This window comes from Artibeus jamaicensis, unplaced genomic scaffold (genome assembly GCF_021234435.1).
Source record: "Artibeus jamaicensis isolate MK-2021 breed Jamaican fruit bat unplaced genomic scaffold, CSHL_Jam_final scaffold_833, whole genome shotgun sequence".
NCBI classification, from domain to species: Eukaryota; Metazoa; Chordata; class Mammalia; order Chiroptera; family Phyllostomidae; genus Artibeus; species Artibeus jamaicensis.
In genome coordinates this window covers 5,089,762-5,117,729 of record NW_026522056.1, presented here as the reverse complement: position 1 = coordinate 5,117,729, position 27,968 = coordinate 5,089,762, and the positions used below count along the sequence as shown (strand labels likewise).

At 39.4% G+C, this 27,968-nt stretch overlaps 1 protein-coding gene across 6 annotated transcripts in view; it reads right to left on the bottom strand.

Annotated features, from left to right (window-relative positions):
- The window catches only part of SLC20A2 (solute carrier family 20 member 2), a 102,579-nt gene that overhangs the window by 69,386 nt on the left and 5,225 nt on the right, over positions 1-27,968 (bottom strand). Inside the window, exon 2 of one of the 6 annotated variants that reach the window (XM_053660043.1) lies at positions 27,260-27,361. The exons of 3 other annotated variants lie outside the window; for them this stretch is intronic. The gene's annotated coding sequence lies outside the window, so the exon portion shown is untranslated. Of the gene's footprint in view, positions 1-2,421; positions 2,787-27,259; positions 27,362-27,968 lie in introns of those variants that run through there. 2 more of the 6 variants (XM_053660039.1, XM_053660044.1) reach the window with 2 other exon arrangements.

Sequence of the window (27,968 nt, the reverse complement as noted above, 5' to 3'; positions counted from 1 at the left end):
TGCCAGATAATGACAACAGACCCAGTATTTCCAGGAGAGATCGGCACTCCTGCCGTGAGCAGATGCTACCACCATTTACTTGTAGGGAAAACTGGCAAAGCTGAAGGCACCCCTCTTGCTCATTATTCTTTCATTTTAGATAAAACAGTTGGAACTCAATATAACAAAGTCGATTCCTATGAAATTTTCTTTTGAAAGAACATTTCTAGAGATGTGATCACTGAGCATCTGCATTCGGCTCCAAAACAAAGGGAATCTGTTAGATAAGGTAAGTTTCCATATAGCTGTGCAGACAAGCTACCTATTAAAAACCTGATGTCAATGAAGAAGACCCAGAGAAAAGACTGCTCTCTGCCTCCCTGAAAAATTGCTCCAAGCTTCAGAGCAGAAGTCTTGTCTTTGGAAAAAAGTAACAGTAAAATAATTCCACTGCAGTCAGGAGCTACTCCGTCAGAGCCTCCGGGTCTGTGACCATTTTAAGAGGCAGAAGACTAGGAGGACAGGGCAGGCCCCCAGTGAGTGAAAGCAGCTTAACTGGGACTGGAGGACAGACTGGCACGGAGCTAACAGCAGTGAGGGTGATGGTGATGGAAGGTGCCGGCGTGCACAGCGCATGGCCACAGCCACGGGCTCCTGGACATATTTCTCTAGGCCACAAAGCCGCCTGTGTTTCTCTGCATCTGGACCCCCATTTGCGACTCTGAGTTGAGCTCATTGTGATCTGTCATGACCAAGGTCATAACTAGTCAACAGAGAGTCTACTCATGAGGGCACCATAACCACTGTCACTGTATCAGGCACGCAGGACAAGGAGAAGCCAAGAGAATCAGAGCCCCAGCAAACATGAGAAATTCCGACACGGGTACTTGCATAATAAAATGATCTCCTTTTTCATTCACCTGTATCACTCTCTCACAGCCCATAAATCTTCAAAACAAACACTCTGAAAGTGTTTACGAGCCTTTTTAGCAACTCTTACAAAAACACATGCTTCCTAGTAGCTAAAACACCTCAACTTGCTGTTTAATTAACAGTCTACCTTTAAACGCAGTCCATTGAGATTCTGATGGAGTCTTAACAACTAAAAGGGAGAATAAGAATGGTTACTTTCTTTGGATAGAAGTATATATTATGAAGCATACACTGGAACAAGGTCCTTTTTTTACTGCTGAAGATGATATTACACACTTTTCTGTCCTAATTACAGTTAATCTGGACTGCAAATTTCTCTTTTGCTCAGTAAAAAACTTAAGCGTAAAAAAAAGTTCCTTTCCAAAAATAGTCCAAGAACTCCGTTCTATTTTTCCTTCGTACATTCTTTTCGTACTAAATGTGCCACTGAAACACTTCCTTTCATTGTTGACACCTTAGGTCATTCGTATTTAAAATTGGACAATACATAATAACAAAGTAATCTTTAAATAAAGCTTTCAAAACGGGAAAATGGCATTTGAGGGCAAGCCTCCCTCCGGGCGCGCCCCGATGACGAGACGGGGAACGCCCGTTGAGCGGCTCCTCACTACGCAGCCTATAAGAAATGTCTCATTAAAACCTATATTCCCGGAAGGCATACAATTGACACATTAATTGATAAAAAGATTCCTGCCTGGTTCTCTGTAATAAGCAAGTTATTTGGCATGAAGTCAGTGTACTCAGAATTGAAACACTTCAAACTAAGCAAGGTGATTCAGATTTCATTAAAAATATTCAAAATTAAAATCTCTGCTTTTCTTCAGTCCAAATTTAAGTTGGCAATGACTTGCTAAGTTAAGAGCAGTTAAAATCAGAGAACTTCATGGCCTTTGGTTAGTTTTGGTAACTAATTCAAACTTCCAGAGGATGCTTTCCATTACTTTCTAAAGCCTTCCTCCTAAAAGTATTTTATTTTTTTTCAAGTGCTTCTCCTTACATATATATGGATCTATTATTAAGCACAAAGCCCTCCTTAAAAAAATAAAAACTGTCCATCTATACGTTTCACAAAAATCACATTTGATACTCCCATCATGTCTCCAGCATGAGCCTGTAAGTTCAGGGTAAATCTAACACAGCAAGATTTCTTCCGATGTTTTCTCATACATATGAGTTATGTTACCACGGAAAATAAAGCTCAATGACACAACCATTTCCATAACTGAATATTTTAACAGATAAAATAAATGATAATCTACAGATTGCCTTGCAGAGATAAAAACAGTAAGAATCAAATACTTTCTCTCGGGAAAGCTGAATAAAGCAGGTTTCCCTCAGTGTGAAAGATTTAAAGGAAAACTTTTGGTCACCATTCTTAGAATCCTCCAAAGTATTCGCCCCAAAGTTTCCAGTTTTCCCGAGAGATTAAAAAATGACTACAATAGTAACATTAAGAAGATTTAAGGAGAAAAGAACAAAGAGAAATCTGAAAATTCAGCCAGTACTTACAAGGTACTTTCAAAGGAAATCTGAGCCGCAATTCTTCCGAAGACTGCTCTCCAGATCAAGAACACACTCTGAAGTCTAAAATAGATATCCTATCACGTTAGGAGAAGTCACATTTCAGCCTAGTAACTTCTACATGGGTAAACAGTTTTACAACTCACAGAACAAACCCTGGCTAAAATTAACTGCACCCCAGCGGCAGGCAGGAACTCGCTGATTTGCATCGTGTGTGTTGGGATTTATTCACTAGGACGACATTGGTGTCCTCTGGATGGGAAATTTGGCCAAGGGGCGTGCTCTGGGGAACAATACGCAGCATCATGATTATGCTAATTATGGAATTCAGTCCCATGACACTAACTTCTTTTAAGTTGCTTTTGCAAGTACTGACAAAGAGAAAAAGTAAGCTCTTGTTCACAACAGGCACTCACTTGACTTTTTAAGCACATTCAAACCAGACAGAACTTCAGCAACAAGGTGGCAGTGCTGTGTGTTCCTCACAAGTGAAAGCCCAGTGAAGGCACATTCAGCCAGATTACTTACTTAAACAGCGCAGCTAGATGTGGTGCTGTGTGCGATTCAATGGGCATCAAATACGCATCCCAATAAGCCCATCAACACGTCGCCTTGAATGGAAGCTCTTTTTCCCTGCTATCTAATGAACTAGTTTCATTTACTTGCTTCTTTGGCTTTGTCTCCTGTACCTCCCAAGGAGTTGCTAGGAGGACGCAGGTTCACTAATAAATTACAACTGAGAACAAACATCTCAAATATTTGCAAAAGGCATCTTAGCATTCTGAAGTGTATTGAACTGCCTGCCTGGCTTAACTAGTTAATTGTCCCTAAAGGTGTCTGACCATCTACCTACAAAGCATGCTGAATCTCAAGTTAACAGCTAAAGACCTCAAGTATACAGCTGATGTTGAAAAGAAAATTAGAAGTGACATGGAACTTTCTTTAAAGAGTAGAAACTCCTTTACTAAGTACAACTTATACCAAAGACACAGAACTGCTTAATATCTACTCAAGGCAGCTCAGGCTAGTTTGTTCTAAACGTTTAAGTTCTGATGACATACTTGGCTCCTCCTTCCTGGACACTTCACGGAAAACATTAGAACTGTGTTAGAACTATCAACCAACTCTCCAAACAGCTCTGGGAAATGTCATTTTCCCTTAAAAAAAAAACCAAACAGATGGGTAAATGGGGAAATTCAATCAATGACTTGTACAAGGCTTCTTGCTAAACCAACACAGGATTCCAACCCCCTCCTATGCTCTCTTTGATATGTCTTCCATATTAATCATTTAGCTATAATCCTACACATCCTTTCAGAACTGTTCATTTTCCCAATTTTAAAATGTCATGTCACTTTAGGCTTCAAAAGATTTATTCTACTTGACTCCCAAATTCCGGGTCTGAGCCCCAGGGGCTCCCTCCTTAACTCGCTACCACAGGCAGGTGTCCCATGACGTGGACATGACCGTGTCTTTGAGAAGCACTGAGGCACACAAACCCAGGGAGGCAAACGAAGTGGTTTTCAATGGCACAAGCTGGTAACCACCAGCACAGCCCCCCTCCTGTCTATTTACAAAAACTGCTAGCTGCTACTCTGGGATTCCAACCCTACTGCCCAACCTTAGGCAGCTATAGCCAGCACCTACCACTCACTGGGTGGTAGCGGGGGCACCTACCACCACCCCAACTCCAAGTCACCAGAGGTGGGCATTTCCCACTCTGGCAAAAAACTGGCACTTATCATATATGGCTAACCTCTGGTTAATATAATTAATTCTCAGTGATCCACAGAAAACAGTCTGGGATTCTGAAAGCCAAAAGAGGATGCTGTGAAGCTATTTCAGACAGGATTACCCTTATCCTATTACATCATAGCTCAGTAGAAGACTAAGTCGAAACATTATTTCTTCCCCAAACCAGAAAAAAAACCCAAAAACACCAACTTCATTCCTACATCAGACTTGTCCTCAGAGAGAACAGTGTGAGAGGCCCTACACCAAGCACAGCGAAGGCAGGGCAGGCGGGCACTTTTCCAGTCCCCCACGTGTTCATGCTGAGAATGACTCCGCTGCTTCTTTCAACACTGGCCACACCTGTTCCAAGATGCAAGCGCCAAAGCATTCCAAAGAAAATAGTGCATCCTCCAATTGACATTAGTCACCCTGCTGCTTCCTTTTCATTAGTGAAAATAACTTGAGTCAACTGTACTTTTGTTCCAGGCATGGTTATCACAGTAGGGGAAATCTATGTGCACCATTAAAAGCAAGATAAGTTCTTCCCACTGGTTCTCAAGAACTTGTGGTAGGGGAGCAGGGACGGGAGCACTGGGCCATTGGAGGGTGATGCTCCATGGGATCCCTAGCCTGACGGATCCATGAAACTAAAACAAAAAGAGACACACTGTTTTTATAAACTTGAGTGAATGAATTAACCTAGACATAGACCCTCTAGAACAGCTACATATATAATTTTAAATTTTCTAGTAGTTGCATTAAAAAAGCAAAAAACAAACAGGCGAAATTAGTTTTAATAATACATTTCGTTTAACTCACTATATCCAAGAACCTGTCATTTCGGCCTGTAATGAACAGCCATGGCTGTTACGCTCATACCCCTTCAACCATCAATATAGTCCTTGCTGAGGACCAATTGGGATATTTGCTGAGTGAGGATTAAAGTTCCCTGCTTTTATATTCATAACTCAAAGCCTCAAAAAATAAAACCAGAAAGGGGGTTCAAATGCTCAAGTATTTCAGAGAAATTGAGGGTCTATATAAACTGTCTCTTTGAAACCTCTGTAGCTCTGACAGCCTGATGAATCTTTCTCTATTTTATCACCTCCTGCTGCCAGTCTAAGGTTGAGTCCGAATTCAGGGACACTGACTAAACATATGCACAGATTCTACACCTTGGTAGACTGTGCAGTGATAACTGCCCTCTGTTCCGCTTCCCTGCATCCACACCCCTGGGCAGTCCTCTCCTACCCTGACTGGGTCGGCCAGCAGGACAACAGCACATACAACCCAAAGATTTGAAAAATGCAGGCCCACTGGGGCTTGCCTTCTCCTGTTGCACTTTGGAACCTTGAGACCTCAGCATGAATCAGCCTTGGCTAGCCTACCGAGGATGAGAAGACCACATGGAGCAGAGATGCATTGTCTGCTGCTGAGACCCCTTCGCCAGCCCAAGAGAAGACTGCCTGACATGAGGGAGGCCAGCCCAGACCACGCGGCCCCAGCCACGGCGCCAGCTAACCACAGCAATCAGCCAGGCTAGCTCAAACCAGAAGAACCCCCTCGGTGACCTATAAAATTGTGAAACCAGATAAATGTTTGTTTTTCTAAGTACTGGGGGGTTAGTTATGCAGCAAAAGCTCACTAATATCCAATCTTTGAAAAGTCTATTAGTATTTCATTCCTTTACTTCCAAATGAAAACTTCAAAGACTAATCTTACTCTTAAAATTCACAATTCTATTAAAAAAATTACAATTCCGGTGACTATATTTACTTTATCATCATATTACCTATTATGTTAATCAAACTAAAATGGATATGCTGATTAAGAAGTTCCTAAAATAATAAGTGTTCTAGTTATTTCATCCTATATTCAGTGCTACAACTACATACGCTAAGGAAGTGGCCTCTCCATCCTTGCCTTAAGAGTGATTGCACTGGAGTGGTTCTCAGCTATGCAGTCGGTCAATACTTCCGAAATGGATTAACAGTACCAACGTATATACACATGAACAGGGAAACCTAACTCAAAGAATAAACCATTTTTTCTTCAGCACTCATTTTCTTATAAGCTAAAAAGAAAGACACACACGGTAGCAAACTTCAAGACAGTCCTTTTTAAGACTTCAAGAAATAGCTAATTCAGCATAATTGTATAAAAATTTATATCGGGACTATGAAAGTGTTAATTTGGTTGTTTTAAGACTCATTTCAACAGAGCTGGTTTTTTAAAGTATCTTAGAATTCTAGTGGGAAATTTTACCCTGGCCATACATTCCTAATAGTCTTCCATTTAACCAGCATTTGTTAAACTGTTGCTTCCTGCCATTATGAAACTCCCAAGCGTTTGCAAAATTGTATGAATGGCACACTGCCGTTGACTATAGCAGAAAATGGTATAAATGGCCATTTTGCCTTCAACAGGCTTGTACTCTGACAGGAGATGTAATGGCGTACTGTATTTTCTATCCAAGGTTGGGACTAACTCAAGTTGTATGTGCATTTTCTACTATGCAGAGGGTTGGTGGCCTTGCCCTCCATGTTGTTAAAGAGCCAACTGTATATGAACTTTCTATCATGTGAGAGAATGGTCAGCAAACATTCCAAAGAGAAAAAATTCATTTCAGTAGAAATCTAAGAAGAGGTTTCCAGTTAAATCAATCAAGAAAGGCATCTTGGAGGAGGTGGCATTTGAATTGAGCCTTTGCATGCTAATGAGCTTTCAACTGCAAAAGGAGTGGAACATTATACAGAACCAGTAACATAAACAAATATAGAGAAAAAGAGAAAATATAATGCATACGTGGGGAATGGCTTGGATTCAGATTTCAGTTCTACCAATTAATAGCTGTTTTGACTACTAATAAAATCCCTTAATTTACCCAAGTCTATGCTACAAAATATCCAATCAGAGTACAGATATGGAATCTATAGCAAGACAACCTGGGTTCACATTCTAGCTTCATCACTTAGTTGTTGACCTTGGGCAATGACTCTGTGCCTCAGCTTCATCATCTTTAAAGTGGGAATAATGATATGCATACTTCATAAGGTCACTCAAATATAAATGAGAGCAGTGCCTGGTGCTTCACAAGTAAACATTTTGTTAAATAATTAGGTAAACTCAGGTTTATGCATGTTCAGAAAGACAGATGAACACAGACACTGCTATATCCAGCTATCTCGCCAAGGACACCCTGGTATGTAGTGGGTGCTGAATAGATATTTAATTTTTTCCCCTTTGGCTTTCACAGAGAATTACACTAGGGCAAAAGGGTCAAACCCGCTTTCATGTGCTCCAACGTTAACCTTCACTCAGTTAAAGGAACAGAGACTGTACCTCCTCTACTTTGAAACGGGAGTAACAATTCTGCACTTGCTAATACCAGATGCTAGGCTTGAAACCTACGGACGCAGCATGGCTGCCAGCTTCCCACAAAGGTGGCTACTGGCTCAGGTAATAAATACACCTTGAAACCAAAATGAGCACAGGCTTATTAAGTATAATCTGAACTTCTGTACTTTACTAGTATTCAAGCTCATCTAAAACAAGAAACCTTAAATGTATACAATTTGAGATTTTAGGATAAAAAACCATTAGTTTTAAAGCCACAGTGATTCAAAAGGTAGGTTAAAAAACATCTTACTAAGTCCAGTCTAATTTGGCATCAAGTAGTTATATATCCAAACTAAAAATACTTTTAAATGTAATTTTATTACTTGAATCTATTAACAAAATGTTAAACTGAGTTCCCTCCATTTAGAAGATGAGAGTATTTATGATAGTTAACAGGCGATACTAAGAAAACAAACAAACTCCAATAAACTGCTAAAAGCACTTGAAAGTATTTTGCTATGTTGAGATAAGTAAAATTTTCCTGCAGTCTTACACTATTTGAAAACCTCTTTTTCAGAAAGACTGCAGAAGTAAATCTTACCCATCACAAACCAAACTCCACTGCCTAGTCCACACTGGTGGACAGAGTGTGAACCAACGAGTCACTCCACACTGCTAATCACAAATGCCCACTGCTCAGCCTACTCCATCGAACTGTAGGAAAACCGTTAAGAAACGGGCAACAACTACCTTCCAAAATCCTTTGGTATTTTATCACCAAATAGTGACTTGTTATTCCAATCCGCAGGGCTCCACAGGCAACCACGTCTATCTCAAGAACACTTTCAGCATGTTTAGGGGAGGGGTTACCCTGCTTCTGACCTGAAAAGTTGGCCTTTCTGAGGAAAAGAAGGCTGTAGGAGAGAATTTTAATAGAACTATAATGTTGGGTTCATTCAAATCCCAACCCCACCAGCTACCAAAAATGAGTTCATGCACAGACAGCAATCGGAACAGTACCTGGCAAGATGTTTTTTAAATGTGTATTTAATATACAAAATAATAGTGAGAGGGAATTCCTGGTGGATCACCTGTAAGAGTTAGTTACAGAGTCTTTTGGGGGTTCTGGGTTGGGGATCCCTTCTATCTTATTTCAGGCAGACAGGGAACTTGGCCCCGAGTCACACAGGGAAAGCCCAGAGCAACCCATTTCACTTCTAATAATTTCAAACACACTCTCCTGACTCCCGCTGTTCCTCTATCAAGTCCCTGAGCACCCGGAAGACCTGTCTGAAGGGCAGATGCCCCAAATGTGTGGTAGAACACAACAGCTGGTACCCATTCACCAGGAAACTTGGGAAATCAAGAATTTATTCTCTAATTTTTTTATAGTTTTGCTGCAAATGGATATAGTCTGCTCACAGTCAGATAAACCTAGAAGCGGTCACTTCCAGGTAAGTATTCAAAATCAACCTCAAACGAAAAGACATGAAAAAAGGATTCCAAATTCCACTTGGCTACAAGAATCCAGTTAGATGGCTAGTTTCTTGAAGGGGGCAGAGGAGAGTATAGCCTATTCCCTCTTAAGAAAAAAGATTTTATTTATGTATTTCATGTACCCTGACCAGGAATTGAACCAGCAACCTTTTGGTTTGCAGGATGACGCCCAGCCCACTGAGCCACACCAGTCAGGGCTAGCCTATTCTCTTGATAAATGTACATGGTTGTATCTCTTAAGCACCAAGTGCTCATTTTAAAAAGTGCTCCAATGAGTGCTCATTTTCAAAGTAGCAGAGACAAGCAAAAACAAACAAACAAACAAAAACCAACTCAGCTCTAAGAACTCAAATAGCTCAGTAATTATAATAATCCAAGAGGCCATTCTCAGGAACAGGAGACCAGCCCCTTTACACACAGGCTAGCCCCAGTCCGCAAACTGAAGAGGACAGACAGTCCCAGGTACCTGTGGGTGACTGCGGGCTGAAATAACAGAAAACTCTCCATTTTGGACCCAAATGCTCCCACTGTAAGAGTTAGGGGTCTTCCTTCTGTTGACATATTCTAGTCTCTGTTTTTTTAAAGTGCTCTTAAAAATGACTAAAAATGGTTCCAATAGTTTTGCAAGTACAGATCCCTTCCTGTAAACCACATTTCAACAAAGAGCTCTTGATACATCCAGACTTCTCTAAGGCTTAAAAAAAAGCTCTTTTTAAAAAAGATAAATGAAAGCATAAAAAGATAGCACATTAAGAATTTCCAACTATCATCCTGATTTTGAGTAAGAAAAGCCTTGTCCTTACTATTCAAGCTTGTAAGATACAAGATTACAAATTAAGCATCCAGGTAGACAAAGGTGTTCCACTTGTTCACACACAGCGTTATCACAAGGTACACCCAATTACGACATCAGACTAGTACTCACCGCTTTCTGTACATGTGTTACATAAGCTCTCTTCTAAGAGTGTGTGTGTGTGTGTGTGTGTGTGTGTGTGTGTGTGGAGGGGTGTCAGTGTACAGGAAAAATAATTACTATAACCCCAAACTATACCTAAAAGAATCTCTCTGAGATCATTTACTAAAGTAATCTCTTTCAGAATCATCTTAAACTTAATTCTGGACACCAAGGAAACAGGATGGATAAGCTATGATTCTTCAGAATATGTCAGACAATTCTGAGGCACACTGAGAAAAAAAAGTATTAAAAATAGCCAAGAGAAGGACCAGGCAGCAGCTAAAACACAAAGGCCAGGGGTGAGACCAAAATTAGAAACATATAAGTCTGGTGAACTGTCCATATAAGGGTATCTTTAAATCAGTAACTAAGTGAGGGTAATCCACCCGGCAAAACAAACAGCTGCCATCGAGGGCAGGGCTGATGCCCCGTCTTCCAAAACCTCTCGGAGCCTCAGGAGGCAAACACAACCTCACGCTACCATGCCCGAAAATGCTCATGGATGTTTGGAGGTGGTTTCAGAACTGGTCCTAGCTTTTCTCCCTGTTCTTTGATCTTTCCTTTTTACAAAAGCACAAAAAAGCAGAGGCTAAAACTTCGGCTGAGTGGCCCTCATGGTATCTAGTATACCGTATTTACTTATACACCACCCTCCCTCCAATGGATTTCCTGAGTTGGGGAGTCGGCTGCTCCTTGTTCACTCTCACTTACTTATTCATTTCTCTCAGAGTTTCTTACCCTGGTGTCCAGCACTAGAGAAATGAAATAAATCGAGGTCCTACCTTCTAGGAGTTCAGAGTTGTGTGGAAGACAAATACTTACAATGCAACGTAAGGCTTGTAACAGAAGTGTGTAGGGAAGTCAAGGTTGCAATTCTCTTTGGGGCTTAGGGAAGGTTTTGCCCTGGAAATGACCAGGCAGAGAAAGGGTGAAAGATATTTTAGGCGGAGTGATCAGTACAGGAAAGAGCTCAGAGGCAAGAAACAACAGAGCATGTTCTGAAAATAGCAAAATAAAATGTGTCCAGAGGGCAAGTAATGGGATACGAATGGGAGAAGAGGTAGATTAGGCTGAAAAAGTAGACTGGCACTACTGGTTGCGGAGAGCCTTATGTGCCAGGCTAACGCGTTAGTTCATTATCCTGTAGCTTTGAGGCTACACAGTCAAGTCTCCTGGGAAGCTTTATGACAACATACTGATGCCTGGTAGTTGTATCGATTAATTGATCTAGGATGGCACATCAATATTTTTAAATAGGCTCCCCAGGTAATTCCAGTGTGTGGTCGGGGTGAGAACCTCTGCCGTCAGCAACAGGGAGTCAATACAACTGTGTGAGTAAGACGATGGTGATGTAACACATTAAAAAATGTTGGGTAGGCAACCACATAAAGAGATTCAAGGCACAGAGTCTAAGGAAGAATGTCAGTTATAGGCAACTAAGTCCAGGAGAGAGGTAAGAGTCTGCCATTGGTTATCAACACTTTATGGGTCACTGACCTGTACAAAAATCAACGATAAGGCTAAATGCCCTTTCCTCAGGCAAAATTCACATGTCAAAAAGTGTCCATGTTTCCAGGGGATTGTGAGCCTCTTTGAGTAGTGGGTCCAAGTTTTAAACCCTGCCCTAAAGACAGTGATGAGGGAGACTGCTGAGGTAGAATCCGTGGCATTCGTGACTTCCAGGTAAGAGGAAAGGAATTAAGGGCGACCCCGCCACTCCCAGCTTCAGAGTTACAACCAGGGAGTGTGCACGGAAGTGTCAGGGATCAGAGTGGGCACTTCACGTGTCTTTGTGTCACTGAATTTACCCAATTCTGTGAACCAGACTGCCATCCTGCATACTTCCTCACTGAAGAAACTGAGATGAGGAGACGTTAAGTAGCTCATCCAAGTTACACGGGGATGAGTGGCAGAGAAGGACTTAATCCCAGTGTGACTCCAGACCTTGTGGTATTGACCTCTTTCCATACTACCTCTGGCGGGCAGTCCTTATTAATTAAAAAGAGGAGACAGGAGGATAAAGCGGGAAGAGGTTCAGGATGAGTTTGGGGGTGCGGATATAAAAAGGAGGTTGAGACATGATGTATTCGAGACAGTACAAGACATAAAGATGACAATATATATTAAATCAGAAAAAAATGGAAGGGGTTTCAAAGGCAAGAACAGAAGGTACAGTCATAGGTTTCCCGGGTTCTCTCCATGTGCCTGGCACTGGGCTAAGGGCTTTGTCGCAGCGGTGTGGCACCGCCACCCTCTCTCCTTTCCAAGTCAGGGAACAGGTCTGGGAGATCAGGGGCATGGGCCAACGAGTGGGGAAGCCCCTCTTCTCAACCCCTAACCCGAGCATCTCTGGGCACAGAGTTGTGTTTTTACTTTCAACATTTCATTCATATATATATATGTATGTTTGTGTGTGTGTGTGTGTATATATATATATATATATATATATATATATATACACAGACAATGTATATCCATTTTCATAACCTAAAGGATTTTATATTGCTTCAATTACTTAAGACATAAGGGGTATCTCTGTCTCAACCAACTTAGACAAACATTAGATACACATATTCACAGGAAATATGCAAACTTGGGTGCAAACCTACATAAATGCCAAAGCATGAGACAAATTCCAGACAGCGTTGTTATCACCAGAGTCACAATTCACAACAATTAGTCTAATGGAGACAGTGTACTGTGTTTCCTGAGGCCACAACGAAGCCAGGAAGTGGTGAAATTTCCTTTTTTACATTCTTTTTGTACCTTGAAAGGAATGTAGTTTTGAAAAAGTAACACAAATAAAGTCTTGAACCACACTCCCCAAGTCTACACTAGTTACTTCAGGTTCGACAGTGGAATAACTTAGGCACTGCAGTTGCAGATAAAAACTTGTTATATTTCATCATTTGAGCATCTTTGAAATGCCTGTCCTGAAAATCATATAGCCTGAGTCCAAAGCTTTCCTTCTGTAAAAGTGCTTACTTTCCAGAGGGCCTACCATATTATCCTAGAATTTTCTCCCGGAATTACAGCTCTGGAGAGAATATAAAATTCCAGTTGAAAGACTTTTGAAGTCCTGTTGTATAATCTTCCACTCAGAGCAAGAATTCTTCCTATAGCCCCTATCCCAGTCACCTGCCAGGACGCCTGAAAGGGCTCCAGTGACGCAAGTCGACGCTCTCTAGGGCAGCCCACCTCACCGCTGGGGAACTCTCACCAGAGTTTAGCTACGTCAAAATCCTCTGCCTTGTGCCATTTGTTCTTTCATTCATTTGTCCGTACATTTACTGAGCACTCCTTTGCCTCACAGTAAACAAATTAACTCTACATACCACCCCCTGGTCTGCCTATTCCCTAATCTGCAGGCTGCTTCTGTTGTTCTTTCGAACCCTTTCCTTCAGATCCAACCACCAAATTCCCTTCGGCAGTGGATCCTCCCATGACATCACTTCAATCCAACACTATCCTTGCCTCCCTCCTTCGCTAATGTCCCACCTAAAATGTGGGTTCACAGACATAAACACAAACAGCAGAATGTGGGCGAACTAGCTCAGATCTTTAGCAGCCACATTAGAGAGATGGCTCACAGAAGCCTGTGGTCAAATAAACTCCCAGCTCTTCTTCATCCCAGGTGCTTGTGAGGTCATCCTCCACCCCAAGCATCCCTCAACTCCTGCACAAGGTTCGCCCTTGCTATATGTCACTTTGGTAATTTTAGAACATCATTGCAACCTATTCAGATTATCCTGAATTGAGAGTCTGCTATCTATGCTATTGGTCATTTCTCGTAGGTTTGTCATCTCAAAATTAAATAAATTTACTTCAATCCAGAAGACATTGTTATTAAAACTAGGCTATAAATAAGAATGCAAAGTATTTTACAGATTCTCTAGGTGAAGTACTATTTTCTGATAATTATCAATTTTTAACCTCTTTAGGGGGTAAGAGCCCCTCTGGAAATCTGATGAAAGCCACAAAATGTGCATTTGTACACAATTTTACAATCAGTATCAGATGGTTGGTTCATAGACCCCATGAAGCCCACCCACTGGACTCCTAAGATAAGGCGCCTTACCTTAAGGATTCCAGTATCTATGAAAAGCATTTCTGGTCACTTAATTAATATCCATTTTTAAAATAATTGACTCTCCTATCTAATACTCAATTTAGTACCGAAAAAAAGCCATTAACTAGAAATAGACTGACATTAATTCACCTAATCAGAGAAGGTATCCAGAAACTAAGAAACCTGACATAAAGCAAAAGCTCAGATTATAAAAATACTTTAGAAGCAAAGCATATTTTTATACACACAAAGACATGTACCGCACCACAGTGTGCAGTGGGTGAAGGAGAAAAGGAACATCCCGAATGTTCATTCACAGGGAAATGGGTGAATAAATGATGGTGTATTTAAAACTTTGTTCATCAAAAACAAACAGGAGTTGGACCCATTATCTATGGACCTGGAGAAATATCTGTAATATATTCAGGAGGAAAAGCAAGCTTCAGAATAATGTGTACGGTATGATCCCACTTAAAAAAATAAAATATTCACAAATATTATGCTGTTAAAAGTACTTTTGTGAATATACAAATATGTGTGAAAGAAATCACATCAGGCCATGAACATGGGTAGAAAATTTTTTTTATTCATCCTTGTATAGTTTTGCTTTTTACAAGTAAATATTGCTTTTTTACACAGGAAAACATTGAGTTTTTTTAAAAAAGGAAAAAAATAATGGTGACAATAGGCTCTATCAATAAAGACGCAGATCTCTACCCCAAAGCCCATATAGGTTTTCTACACAATTTCCCAAAAACTTTCCCTCCCATAGGATGTCCTGGATGAAACCTAATTTCCTTTTTGACTTTCAATGATTCGGAGTTTCTCACTGTTTTGGGTGTCTGATTCCACTTCATAGGCACTCTTCTGTTAGACATATTAAAGTTGTCTTATATAGTTTAAGTGTGTATACAATTCACATCTGCGATTTGTTCCCCTTTAGAAAAATACACATCGGCAGAGCCATAAATAAAATGTATGTGGAACCTACACTGGCCCAGGACATAACAGACGAATGCACATATCTCAAACACTATCAAATTCTCAAGTGAAGAAATATAAGCATAGAAGCCATTCCCTTTTGTTCAGTGGTTCTCAGCCTTGGTTGAACATTAGAATTACCGGATGCCCATGTTTGGGTGCCACTTCCGGAAATTCTAATTTCACTGGCCCTGGCAGAGGTGGTTACTTTGCTGTAACAGCTATCTAGATTATTTGACTGGACGGTGAGTTAAGAGCTACCACTTTTTAGGTTTCATCCTTTTCCTTCCGTCTTCCAAAATTTTACAGTTTTTTCTTTATCAGTTAAGGCTAGTAAACACATTTAGAAAAGCCAAACTGGTCAACCAGCTAATGTCACAATTTATATTGTCCTTTGTTGACTTTTATAAAGTCACCTAACTCTATGGATACCATAATAATTAGGATCCCTTCATATGTCGGAAGAGTATTTGTAGCCTCTCCTTAATAATGATTTACCATTAATTATTGACCTTGGAGACAATGATTTTATAAAACATCTTAAGACCTCAAACATTATGTTGGGAAGAAAGTGCCAGCACTGCCCTGCCAATTATCTGATATGTGGCTGAACATCAACCTGTTAACAGACTTCCTCATTTTTTGTGCTAATCTTTGTATTTTAAAAATTCAGTATCACATTGCAAAGAATTGGTTTTAAAAAACATATTTGAAATGTCTCCCCCACTCAAATTTAGTGTATGAGAACAGCAATATACACTACAAGAAAAATGTCAAAATAGGAACAGGAATTCATTAAAAAATTATTTATTAATACAAATAATATTACAGTACCGAAGACAGAATTTTATATTTTAAACTCATGCTGCAAATGATGCAAAAATATTTTTAAAAACAAAGGACAATGTATATTACTTATAATGACTGGAATTAAAAAATGATTGCATTCACATATATCTACAAGTGGAGACAGCATTAGCATGTATTTTCAAAGAAGCTTACAACGGACCACAAAAAAGTTTTGAACCAGGAATTGTACTCCTACGCCTTTAACCTAGTGAAATGAAAGCTTAGGTCCATACGAAACACTGTACCTGAATGGCCAATCATACAGCTTTACTGGCAAGAGCCGAACTGGAAGCCACCCAAATGTCCTTCCAACGGACGGACAAGGGTTAAACTGCAGAGCATCCCCACCATGAGAGAGTACTCAGCATACAAATGAACTGCTCTTACAGACAACACTGGGGTGGATCTCACAGGCATTGTGCTGAGTAGAAAAAAGCCAACCTCACAAGGTCACATGCTGCATGATTCCATTTATATAATCTTCTCAAAATAACAAAGTTATGAAGCTGGAGAAACTGATCAGTGGTTGCCAAGGGTTGGGGGATGGTTTACAAAGGGGTAGCAAGAGAAAGCCTTGGGGTGATGGGTCAGTTCTGTGTCCTGACTGTGGTGGTGGTTACACGAATCTACACGTGACCAAACTGCACAGAACTACACATACCACACACTCAGTGAATGCACACAAAACTGGAGAAATACGAGTAAGCTTGTGGATCGCAGCTACATTGATTTCTGGTTTTGATGTTATACTATAGTTGCCTTTGGGGGAAACATGGTGCCTTTTGGGAGATACATGGGACCTCTCTACAGTTTTGCAATTTCCTATGAATCTGCAATCATTTCAAAACAAAGGTTGTTTTTAAAGTTTGAGGAAAACATGAAGGTGGTCACTTATTTAAGATACATAAATTATTTTTCTCTTTTAAAATTGGGGTGACACTGGTTCACAAAACCGCACAGACTTGGTGTAAAATTCAATAAATCATCATCTGTACACCGCGTTGTGTGCCCAGCACCCAAAGCAAAGTCTCTTTCTATCCCCATTTCCCCGCTTTGCCCACCTCCATCCACCCCACCCCCTTTTCCCTCTGACTATCCATCCCCACACTGTTGTCTGTGTTACACACACACACACACACACACACACACACACTTTTTTATTCCTTCACCTGTTTTCATCCAGCCACCCTACCTCCTTCCCCTTTCTCTTAACCTAAGTGAAGGTATAAACACAGGAAAAGATATAATAGATGACCAGAGAGAAAAAGATAGCTGGAATAATATTTATGGAGCATTTTATGTGCCAGGCAGTATAGCTCTTCTCATTTAACTCAACAAACCAATGTGGTGGCTGCTAATTAATATCCTCACTTTTCAGATGAGGAAACTGAAAGGGAAGAAATTCAATTAAGATTATACAGTTGGCAAGTAGCAATGATGTCAAAGTTAAAATGAAGACCATTTCAAAGCAAAGAGGGTTTTTTTTAAAGTATTATTGTACCAAAAAAGTATTTAAAACTAGCTTAAAATAGGGAGAGTAGGTGAAATGCTTCAGAAGTAATTCACAGCACACCATGCTGAAGTCTAGGTCTTCCAAGGACTAAATCCGTAAACACATTAGCCTAAGATAACTGAATGCACTTGACCAGATATGTATTTGGAACTGTTGTTATTTTTTTATTAATCTGTCAAGTTTTGTTTAGAAATAAGAAAAATGTACCACTGGTTCCTCCTTTTTAAAAGGTGTTTGTTTGCTGAATAAAAGTAAGTAGATAAAAGTGAGCCAAAATTCTAAAATAAAACAAACAGGGCACTCAAAATGGGAAGAAAATAAAGCTGATTGACTATGACAAAGCCTATTAATGAATGAAGAAAGAAAGGCTACTAAATTGCCAAATGCAAGGCAGAAAAGTCTGCATTAGATTAGAATAAAACAGGAATCTGCATATAATGAACAATAGGGCTAACCAGATGAATATTTATTTGCAATAAAATAGTTTCAAATGACATCACAGTTAAAACTGGTTTCGGTCTGGCTCAGAAAAAGCAAAAGGAAAAAAATTTCTGCCCTTCTGTATCATTCCACCTCCAATTTAGATTACTGCATATTTCATGGTAGTCAAAAAACAGGCAATTCTAGGATAAACTCAATGCAAGTCAATGGGTATTTAAAAGAAAATCTGTTATTCTGGTGATAAAGCTTCTGAGTAGGGGTGTTTTTCTAGCGAGAGTAACATCTCAATTTTAATTTTAAAGATCCAGTGAAACCTCAGAGAAGACAACGTTTAAAGCATTGGGGGTATTAATCATCCTTTTAAACTGCAGACAATCACGTAACCTGCCTAACGTGCTGCTTGAAGAAGATAGAGTAATTGCAGTCAGTCTGCCCTTAGGATCATGTCTGGAATCAAGTATTCTTTCCCCGTAAGTTACCTTCTAAAAGCAGAGATGATGTCAACATGGTGGTTTTCTCAGAAGCTTTGTAAATCACAGTTCAGAAAGTTACTTGTGCAAGGATTTTACTTGAAATTCAATAATCTACACAAGATCTGGAGTGAAATGGCCACATCACTATATTTCCAATCTGAAAAAAATTTCTTGTCGTATACCCTTGGAATTTCTTCCTCACCAAAGGCCAAAAAGCAAATAAACAGAGTTAGGACATACCTATCATACACTATGAATTCCTCTGCCTCCGAAGCAATCTTATGAGCAGTTTAGTTTTCCCAGGTACGTTAATTTTGGTAAAAGCCATAATAACCTAGGCCATTTTAGTACATTTTCAGTAATGCCAGATTATAGTCCATGGCGAATACAAACTTTGGAACTTTTTATAACTATGCCTTGAATAGAAATGTTTCTAAGGTGTGATAATAACAATTGTGGTTTTGTTTTGAAAAACAATTTTTAATATATTAAAATATTTACAGATGAAATTACTTAATATCTGTGGTATGCTTTAAAATAATACTGTGAGGGCACATGGGTGGGAGTTTTGAACAAGACTGGTCACAACTAATTAAGCTGGGTAATGGGAACATAGAGGTTAATTATACTGTTTTGTCTTCTTTGGTGTGCATTTGAAATTTCCAACATAAAAAGTTTTCATTATCCTTACACAGGATACAAAATATACCCACGTAATAGGAAATCCTGAGATTTATGCAGAAATCCAGATTCTTAAATGCTTCTGCTACTGCATATTCCCAGGCAAATCATCTTGCTATGTAATAAATAGCACCAGTTTCTTTTTTCTAAATGCAGGATGGTACATGATTACTAAGGCTGCTTCTGGTTTTCACTCACTGAAAATGCTGTTTAGTTTTACTGAGCCGAGTTGAAATTCAGCCTGTTAACTGTCTGCAGGCACTGAATGCTGAGAAGGCAGGCACAGGCGTCTCCAAAGGTGTGACTGCGTGCGGCTCTTTGGCCATTGGTCCACCCCCTCTGATCATATTTTGAAAAGGGGAGGGGAGGCAACTACAGTGATAAAAGCCACTATTACCCATTAATAACATGAAAATGCTTGCTCTTCACATAATAATCTTTAACATTCACATATTATATAAAATGTGAAGTGAGCAGTCCCTCTAACACAGCAATTTTCCCTAAACTAACTGTCAAACAGTAATGCCTAAATTTATTTTTGAGGACTGTTCTTCAGAGCACTGTTTATAATAGTGAAGTCTGCTAACCAAATTACCATCTTAACGAGGGATCAATTAAATATATGTGGCACTCTCTTATAAACGGAACGCCACGCACGTAGGGAGAAAATGAAGACACTAACACATGATGATAGGGCTGCGGCACAGGGACCAACCGAACGAGCTCCCAATGGCCAACGTGGCAACAATCAGAGCAATGAGGTTGCACTGGATTGTAACCCAAAGTATAGATATCCGTTAGCCCATACTGATATAAAGAAATGGAGGCCTGGCTGGTGTGGCTCAGTGGATTGAGTGTGGCAGCCTGCGAACCAAAAGGTCACTGGTTTGATTCCCAGTCAGGGCACTTGCCTAAGTTGCTGGCTGGGTGCCCAGTTTGGGGTGCGGAAGAAGCAACCAATTAATGTATCTCTTGCACACTGATGTTTCTCTCTCCCTCCCTTCCCCTCTCCCTAAAAATAAATCAACAAAATCTTTAGCCCTGGCTGGTGTAGCTCAGTGGATTGAATGTGGGCCTGTGAACCAAGGGATCACAGTTCAATTCCCAGTCAGGGCACATGCCTGGGTAGCAGGCCTGTTCTCAGCAGGGAACACACAAGAAGCAACCATACATTGATATTTCTCTCCCTCTCTCCTTCCCTTCCCCTCTAAAGATGAATGAATAAAATCTTTTTTAAAAAAGACTGAAAAAATAAATGGTGGAGGACGGTTAATCTCCAAAGAAGAATTCCAAGTAACATATGCAGATATTTCACGTCAAGGGGTGGAACACAACTCCCGCTGAAGTGTGGGCTGACGTCCTCCCCAGAGCGTACGATGAAAGAGTAACTATACAGTAGAGAAACCTGACAAACACTACCTCTGCCAGGATATCAAGGTCAAGTCAACAGTGGTAAGTCATGGAGACAGTGTGCCCCACTTGAAACAACGTAATGAAAATGGCATCTTGCCTCTGTGCTCTCCCACCCCAAAACACACAACCCCAGTCTAACCAGGAGAAAAACATCAGTCAAATCCCAATTGGGGGTGGGAGTACCAGTCACTATTCTACAATATCTGACCAGCATGCCTCGAAATTGTCAAAATAATAAAAAACAAGGAAAGTATGAGAAACTGTCACAATCAAAAACAAAAACGCCTAAGGCAACGTGATGACTAAATGCAGTGTGGAGTCCCGGATGGGGTGGTGGGACAGGAAAAAACACGAGGTGAAAACTGGGGAAATCTGAGTAAGTAGGAACTTCAGCTAACGGGGACATACCGATACGGGTTAACCAGGACAAACATATCGCACCAGTGTTAGACGTTACAACAGGGGAGAGTGAAAACTCTCTGAACTATCTTTGCAATTTTCCTGTAAATCTAAAACCATTCTAGGTGTGGTGTTTTTTGTTTTTTTGGGTTTTTTAATTCTTAGAGAGGGAAAGGTGGGGAGCAAGAGAGGGAGAGAAACATCAGTGTGTGGTTGCCTCTCAAGCACCCACTAGTGGGGACCTGACCTAAAACCCAGGCATGTGCCCTGACCAGGAACTGAACTGTGGTTGGCAGGCCGGCACTCAATTGAATGAGCCACACCAGCCAGGAGTAAAAGCATTATAAAATAAAAGGGTTACTTGTAAAAAATGAAAAAAATAAAATAAAATGAAGATATAAACTTACAAGGTGGGATGATGGCCCATATATATAGTTATTAAACAGCATGCATGTGATGAACAGATTTTTGTTTTTAAAATATATATACTTATATTTATATAACAAAAAATCTGGAAACTATCCATCAAAATAGTTTTTTTTTTTAATCTGCACCCAAGGACACTTGTCCCTCTTTTTAGAGGGAGAGGAAAGAAAAAAAGAAGGGAGAGAAACATCAAAGCAAGAGTAAAGCACTAACTGACCACCTTTTGTAGGCACCCAGCTGGGGATCGTACTGGCCCAGGGATCGTAAGTACCGGAACAGTGACTCGAACCCACAACCCAAGCATGTGCCCCAACTGGGAATCAATCCGGCAACCCTTCAGCTATAGGACTGCGCTCCAACAAGTCACACCAGCCAGAGGTATCCATCAAAATCTTAATGTCTTGGTGGTATAATCACTAGTGATTTTCACCAACCCCCTCTTTATACTTTTCTATATTATCCTGTTTTGTTCTCCCACTAAGCATTGATTACTTTTAATATTGAGCCCCATGACTTCTATAATCAGGAACAGTTATTTTATTTTGGAAAAAAATAAGGTGTACGGCAGAGAATAGCTCAATATGCGTTTATAAAACCACTAAATTTTACTTTTTCATGGGGAAGTATTTTAAAAGGCCGTATAGAAAAGTGATTTCATCACACCCGCAGTAAAATCTTGGTTTCACTATTAAGTATCGGTGTGACCTCGAGCAATTCGATAACCTCCTTCGGTTTCCTCATCTTTACAGTGAGGGAACTGCAATGCCCCCAAAAGACCTACTGACCAGCAGAACTGACCTAACCTTTACTCACTTAGTTATCGATATAAACACATTATATATTTTAGACAAGGATTATTACATAACATCTATTTCATAACATCAAATTTTATCAAAAATCATGAGCAGTAACAGAGTTCCATGTATGTCAAGAGCCTGACCCTATCCAGGCTTCATAATGGTAACTGTTACTGAGATCAACAGTAATTTAAAAATCCAAGAAAGATAAAACACTATCAGAAAAAAATTAGTTTCTCAAAGAAATATAACAGGGAACAATGAAAGCCAAAAACCAGTACCTCAGCTCATTCTATTGGGTTGGCCAAAAAGCCTGTTAGGTTTTTTCCGTACAAAGGCTTTAGAAGTGCTTAGTTGTCTTTAACTTCATTCAAAACAATAAATGAAGTTAAATTGTAATTTTGTTACAATATATTGTGACAGCTTATTCTGTCATATAAGCATGCATTAAAAAAAAGTATCAAAATAGGTGAATTTGGCAGCAGCCATTTTAATATTGAAGATAGAAAAAATATGCAATGTTTTTGGCATATTATGCTTTATTATTTCAAGAAAGATAAAAATGCAACTGAAATATAAAAATAAAAATTTGCGCAGTGTGTGGAGGAGGTGCTATGACTAACTGAATGTGTGAGAAGTGGTTTGTGAAGTTTCTTGGTACTACTGACATTTTCACCCAGCAATTCTTGGCTGTGGGGCTGCCTCACACATGGGAAGACGTTTAGCAGCACCGCTGGCCTCTACACACTGGAAGCCAATAGCAGGAGATAGTCGACGTACTCAAAATGTCCAAATCAATAAAGTTACCAGTGAAAATGAAAAATGTCTCCTTTATTTTACAGATAAAACCTAACAGGCTTTTTGGCCAACCCGATACCCTCATCTGCAGCAATTTCCCCAACGTCTCTGCTAAGCAGATATTTGTTATGGTGATTAAAATTAAACATGCTATTGTTAACATGCCCATAGCACTGAAAACATTTCAGAAAATAGAAGCAGAAGCCACTTTTAAAAACCATAACCAGCTTAAATTAAGCTTTGGAATATTAACACGCCAAGTCTCCCTTTCTATGGAAATACAGTTTCCCTGTCTATGAATGTCATGGCAATACAAATTAGCACCAGTCATAAAACACAAACTAAACTTACTTAAAATCTGATTGTAACTGATAAAATTTAACAAAGAGGTTTTACACAAGACATGTATTTTGATCTTTACCAGAACTCTTGGCTGGGAGTATATCTCACTATTAATATTTTTAAATTACCCCAAATACAACTCTTATAATACACAAAATCACAACACAACAGACACGCCTGATTGCACCACGAATTAGTGAACTTGTAGAACAAAGCCAAACAACCAAGATCAGAAGAATCTATTTCATTCAAGTGAGAAGTTTCCCCAACCTGATTTATCACATGGTCTAGGACACAGACCCGTATTTTTTTAAAGCCCTGCTGCTCTGGGAAGAAATCAACTGACCATATATAAAATAGTATTAAATCATTATGCCAATTTTTTCTACTACATTGGAATATGCACGTTGTTCAGTTTGGTTGTTAAAGGAAGTCCATTCCAATACCTTTAAAAACAACAAAAACACAGGTATAATCCAAGAAGTATATTCAGGTTGGTATATTTAATCCCGTGTTGGGATCACGACTGTGCCAAGACTGGTTTCACAACACACTCCGAAGACCAGCAGGTCTTACTCCCATTCTCCCAAATACAGTCGTACCGCAGAGACCTGTTTCAATGACGTCATTTCTGCAGAACACTTCAGAAGCCTGGGGCATATTTTTGTCAAATATGCTCAACTGTGGCAAATTTTAAATTCTCTGAGAACAGTTATGATTTATGGAGAAGAGACAACTGTCACTGAGAACTACTCTGGCACACAGACCAAGCTAAATAAACTTCTGTTTAGAAAAAAAAGGAGGGGGTTAACTCTAAGGTTTTTTAGTAGGGTTGGTTTTCTTAAAAAACATAAAAGCATGTTTAAAATGGGAATATCAAGCCTTGGAGCAGCAACAGAATCTAGGTAATAAGAGTATATTCCCATATACTGTTCTCTACTATGTTAGTTCTCCATAATCCTGAATGGTCCTGTACTTACACGTTCACACAAACTTCCTGTTAGTAGTTTTCACTGTGGTTCTGATGTTTTTACTAGCTGCTCATGGGAATATCACGGTACGACTAACGAAACATAAGCCATCCCTTTAGCTTCGAGATACCCAACAACTACCAACACAATTAAGGAAGGCTCAAAAGAAAGAATATGCAATATGCTCAACCTCAATTTGTCCAGCTATTCTTAAAACTTATAGACACTACATTATGTGATATATAGGGTCTTTCTTTTGAAAGTTTAATAAAGCTGTACATTCACACTCACATTAGTCTACCTCCAGTTCATACACATTTCAGAAAACCAAATTACAGGAAAGTGCCACATTCATAATATATACAAAGATAAAAGGAAAATATAAAGACAATGTAACTCATCAATACCATAAAATAAAGTTTTTCCAATAAGCTGCATTTTCATTACACCATGACTATAGAGTCCAGAGGGGCAAGGCCCCACAATTTATATGCTTTCCCACACAAGAAGCTTACACAGTAGTTGAATGAAATTTTGAGAATTACAGTATAATTACAAAATGATAGAGGTTAATATTTAAGGAGATCTCAAGCAAGCCTCTCAAAATAGATATTTTAAGATTCAGTTTCTGCTTTGTAAATATTAAAGAAACGTCTTGAAACTTAAAAAGAAATGTCAAAATACAGATAACCCAGTTAAAAGAATTCCTGATACTTATTCTCTTCAGGGAATTTTTGCCTAATAATTGTTAAAGCATGTGGTTTGTAATTTTAATTTTTCTAGTTCTAGAAATTGAATATTAATCCTTTTATAGTATTTACTTTCCTCTTCCTATCTGACCCCAAAACTTGCTTTGGATATCTTTTTAAAAATCTTTCAAGACAGTGAATTCAATTATGAACTCTAGAATAAAGAGTTAAAGTAACAGTATCATATAACTGTCCTGACCCTCTTTAGAGGGGTATTTATGTCTTCTAGAATACCAACCTAATTCTTAGAAGCAGAAAATACAGGAAGCTCAACGTTCCAAGAAAAATTAATAATAATTGATTCATCCTGGCTACCCAGGAAATACACAGCAAGGGTCTGTGTTCTTTGCAAATACTGACAACAAATCCATCTAGTAATATCTACCACCCAGGGACAGAACAAATGCACAACAGCTAAAAAGTACAGGAAGAAAACATCAATTTGGAGATGAGAAGGAGTCAGAACCACACGAAACACATAGCAGATCAGTGAGGTGTACAGACAGAAGTAGAGATGGGCAGTAGAAGAGATCACCACTGACCGGAGATGAGTGGAATGCAGGTGGACAGGAAGCAAAGCAGACAGGGGCGAAAGGCAAGTCAGGCAGGAGCTAGATGCCAGGAGCTGGATTACAAGATGTAGCAACAAGAAAAGCCCAGAGGTAACAGACTAGGGAGGAAGGACGCCCAAGGAAACAGAGTAATGAGAATAGAAAGCACTTTCAACATGAGAAAAGGCAGGAAGTGAGCAAAATAAAAAGACACCAGACAAGAAAGTCTGGACAGATGAAAAAAGGTGTAAAAGTGAGACTAGGTTTTAAGCAGATAAGGTAGAAAGGAGGTTAATAAAGGGATGAAGTAAAACAGGCATACTGGGGAAAGAAAAAATATTTTTAAAGATTTTATTTTTTTATTTATTTATAGAGAAGGAAAGGGCACAAGAAAGAGAAGGAGAGAAATATCAATGTGTGGTTGCCCATCACATGTTCCCAACTGGGAAACTGGCCTGCAACTCAGCCATCTGCCCTGACTGGGAATCGAACCGGCGACCCTTTGGTTCACAGGCCCATGCTCAATTCACTGAGCTACACCAGCCAGGGGAAAGAAAATATTCTTAATTTTTTTTCCTGGAATTTCACTTTATTAAATTAAATTTTAAAATCTGTTTTTAGGCATAAATTTCTCTTTGTTGGTAACAAAGACTTGGTAATAAACGTTTCCTCAACTTTCAGAGGAGAAAATTCTTGATGATGTCAACTTAGCTGCAAAAAGAAAGAGCTGAAAACAACAAAATTTACTTATATCAGTTAATTATCTTAGCTCTAACTGACAAACTATATTTCACACCAACACATTAATGACCATAATGACCAACATTTGTTAATTACAAAAGCTTTCTCCCTCTCCCTCCTTCTCCCTCCTTCTCCCTCCTCACTTCTGTGCGTGTGCAGTGCACACTTATCAGTCAGCCCCGGGAGAGATCCCCACTAAGAAGTTGTTGGATGGAGGCTTAAAACAAGGTTAAAACTGTGACAGTGAAGATGTGCTGTAAATGCTCTACAGATTTTTACTACCCATGTTATTCTGGTCTCTGAGTTAACTGAACACAGTTTATCCTCCATGTCCATCTAGAAACAGTAAATGAAAACAAAACATTAACTAAGAACTTAAAAAAAGCAAAGAACAACAACTCTGAATAAGAATGGCAACTGTAATCTTGATCCTAGAAAATAAACCAGGGTGAAAGAGCAACCATACCAAAGGTCTATTTATAAAAATATAATTCTTATTTTTATACTAAAAAACGATAAGGTCATGGGTCTATAAGACTGTGCAAGAAACAAGGAGGCACACCCAGTGCCTCCGCGTAAAGACGAATGTCAATCCGCAAACTCTGTGACAGCAGCACACATTATGAAAAAGCAATTAATCAGCATCCTGTACTTTCAGGAATTATTCAGTGCAAGTCCATTTCTAGGGGTCAACATCCCCATACATTTTACTATTTCTCTTATTATATCTACTAGTTCTCTACCCACAGAGAATAAAACTCTGATCATAAGTATATTCCTAGCTATTGCTGCAGTAGAGGAAAATAACGAAAATAGTATAGACAAAAGCAGATGGGTTAACAAAGATAAGAAACTAGTAAGGAAATATGCTAGCATTTTGTCACTCATATTTTCAGAACTATCTTCTTTCAGCTGCTCAAAAATCCTACAAGACACAGGGGTCACTGCTTGAAATCGGCCATTTCTTCAGTTTTCTGCCATTCTTCCACGAGTATCTTAATGAGTCTCTTGGCCATACGGTCCATTCTCAGGTATCTGACATTATTATTTACTTCTGGAAAAGGCGGCTGCTCCGCGGGCCTTAGCAGACATCTTGAAGGAACAAACCTGGTTCTTGGGTCTCTATTGAGGACATGCTGAAACTAGGATTCTCTCTCACACTCAGAGATGGCAAGGAAGCCAAACTGTGCCGTTTCCAATATAAGAGGCCTTAAAAAAAAAAGTTAAACATCAGCCACATTTAAAAATACAAACTCTAAAAAAAGCAGTGCAAATCCTCACACATTTCTCTCCTGCATTTTGGCTAACATGGGAAAATAAGTAATTCAAATAAAAAATTTTAATCCTTCACTTTGACTTTAAGTAGTTACCTAAAAATTTAAGAGGTCATCACAGGGTATATAATAAAAACACACTCCAAATAATTGACAGTTCCTAAAATTAATTTTAGAAACCAGTTAAAATTGTAAGGAAATTCTGGTGATCGTCTTTTTGAATTTTACCATGGCCAGGACAGAAGATGAGCTTTGAGAAAATACTATTTCTCAACATTCGCATCTTACTTGCAAGTGGCATGAACAAGCACCGTTCACACTGAGCTATAAAATGGGCTACTAAACTGACCTAAAAAATTTCTCTCGGCTGTAAAATGGTGAAATTACATACCTGGTAATACAATCTTGGTACCAATGAACCCGCTATAAGATAGTCATGTGACTTTACCCCAATTTTTTTACTTATAAAATACAGGGCTGGTTCTTCTCAAAGGGGCAGGTGGTTTAAAATACAGGTGCTCGGGCCATGCTGCTGGGGTTAG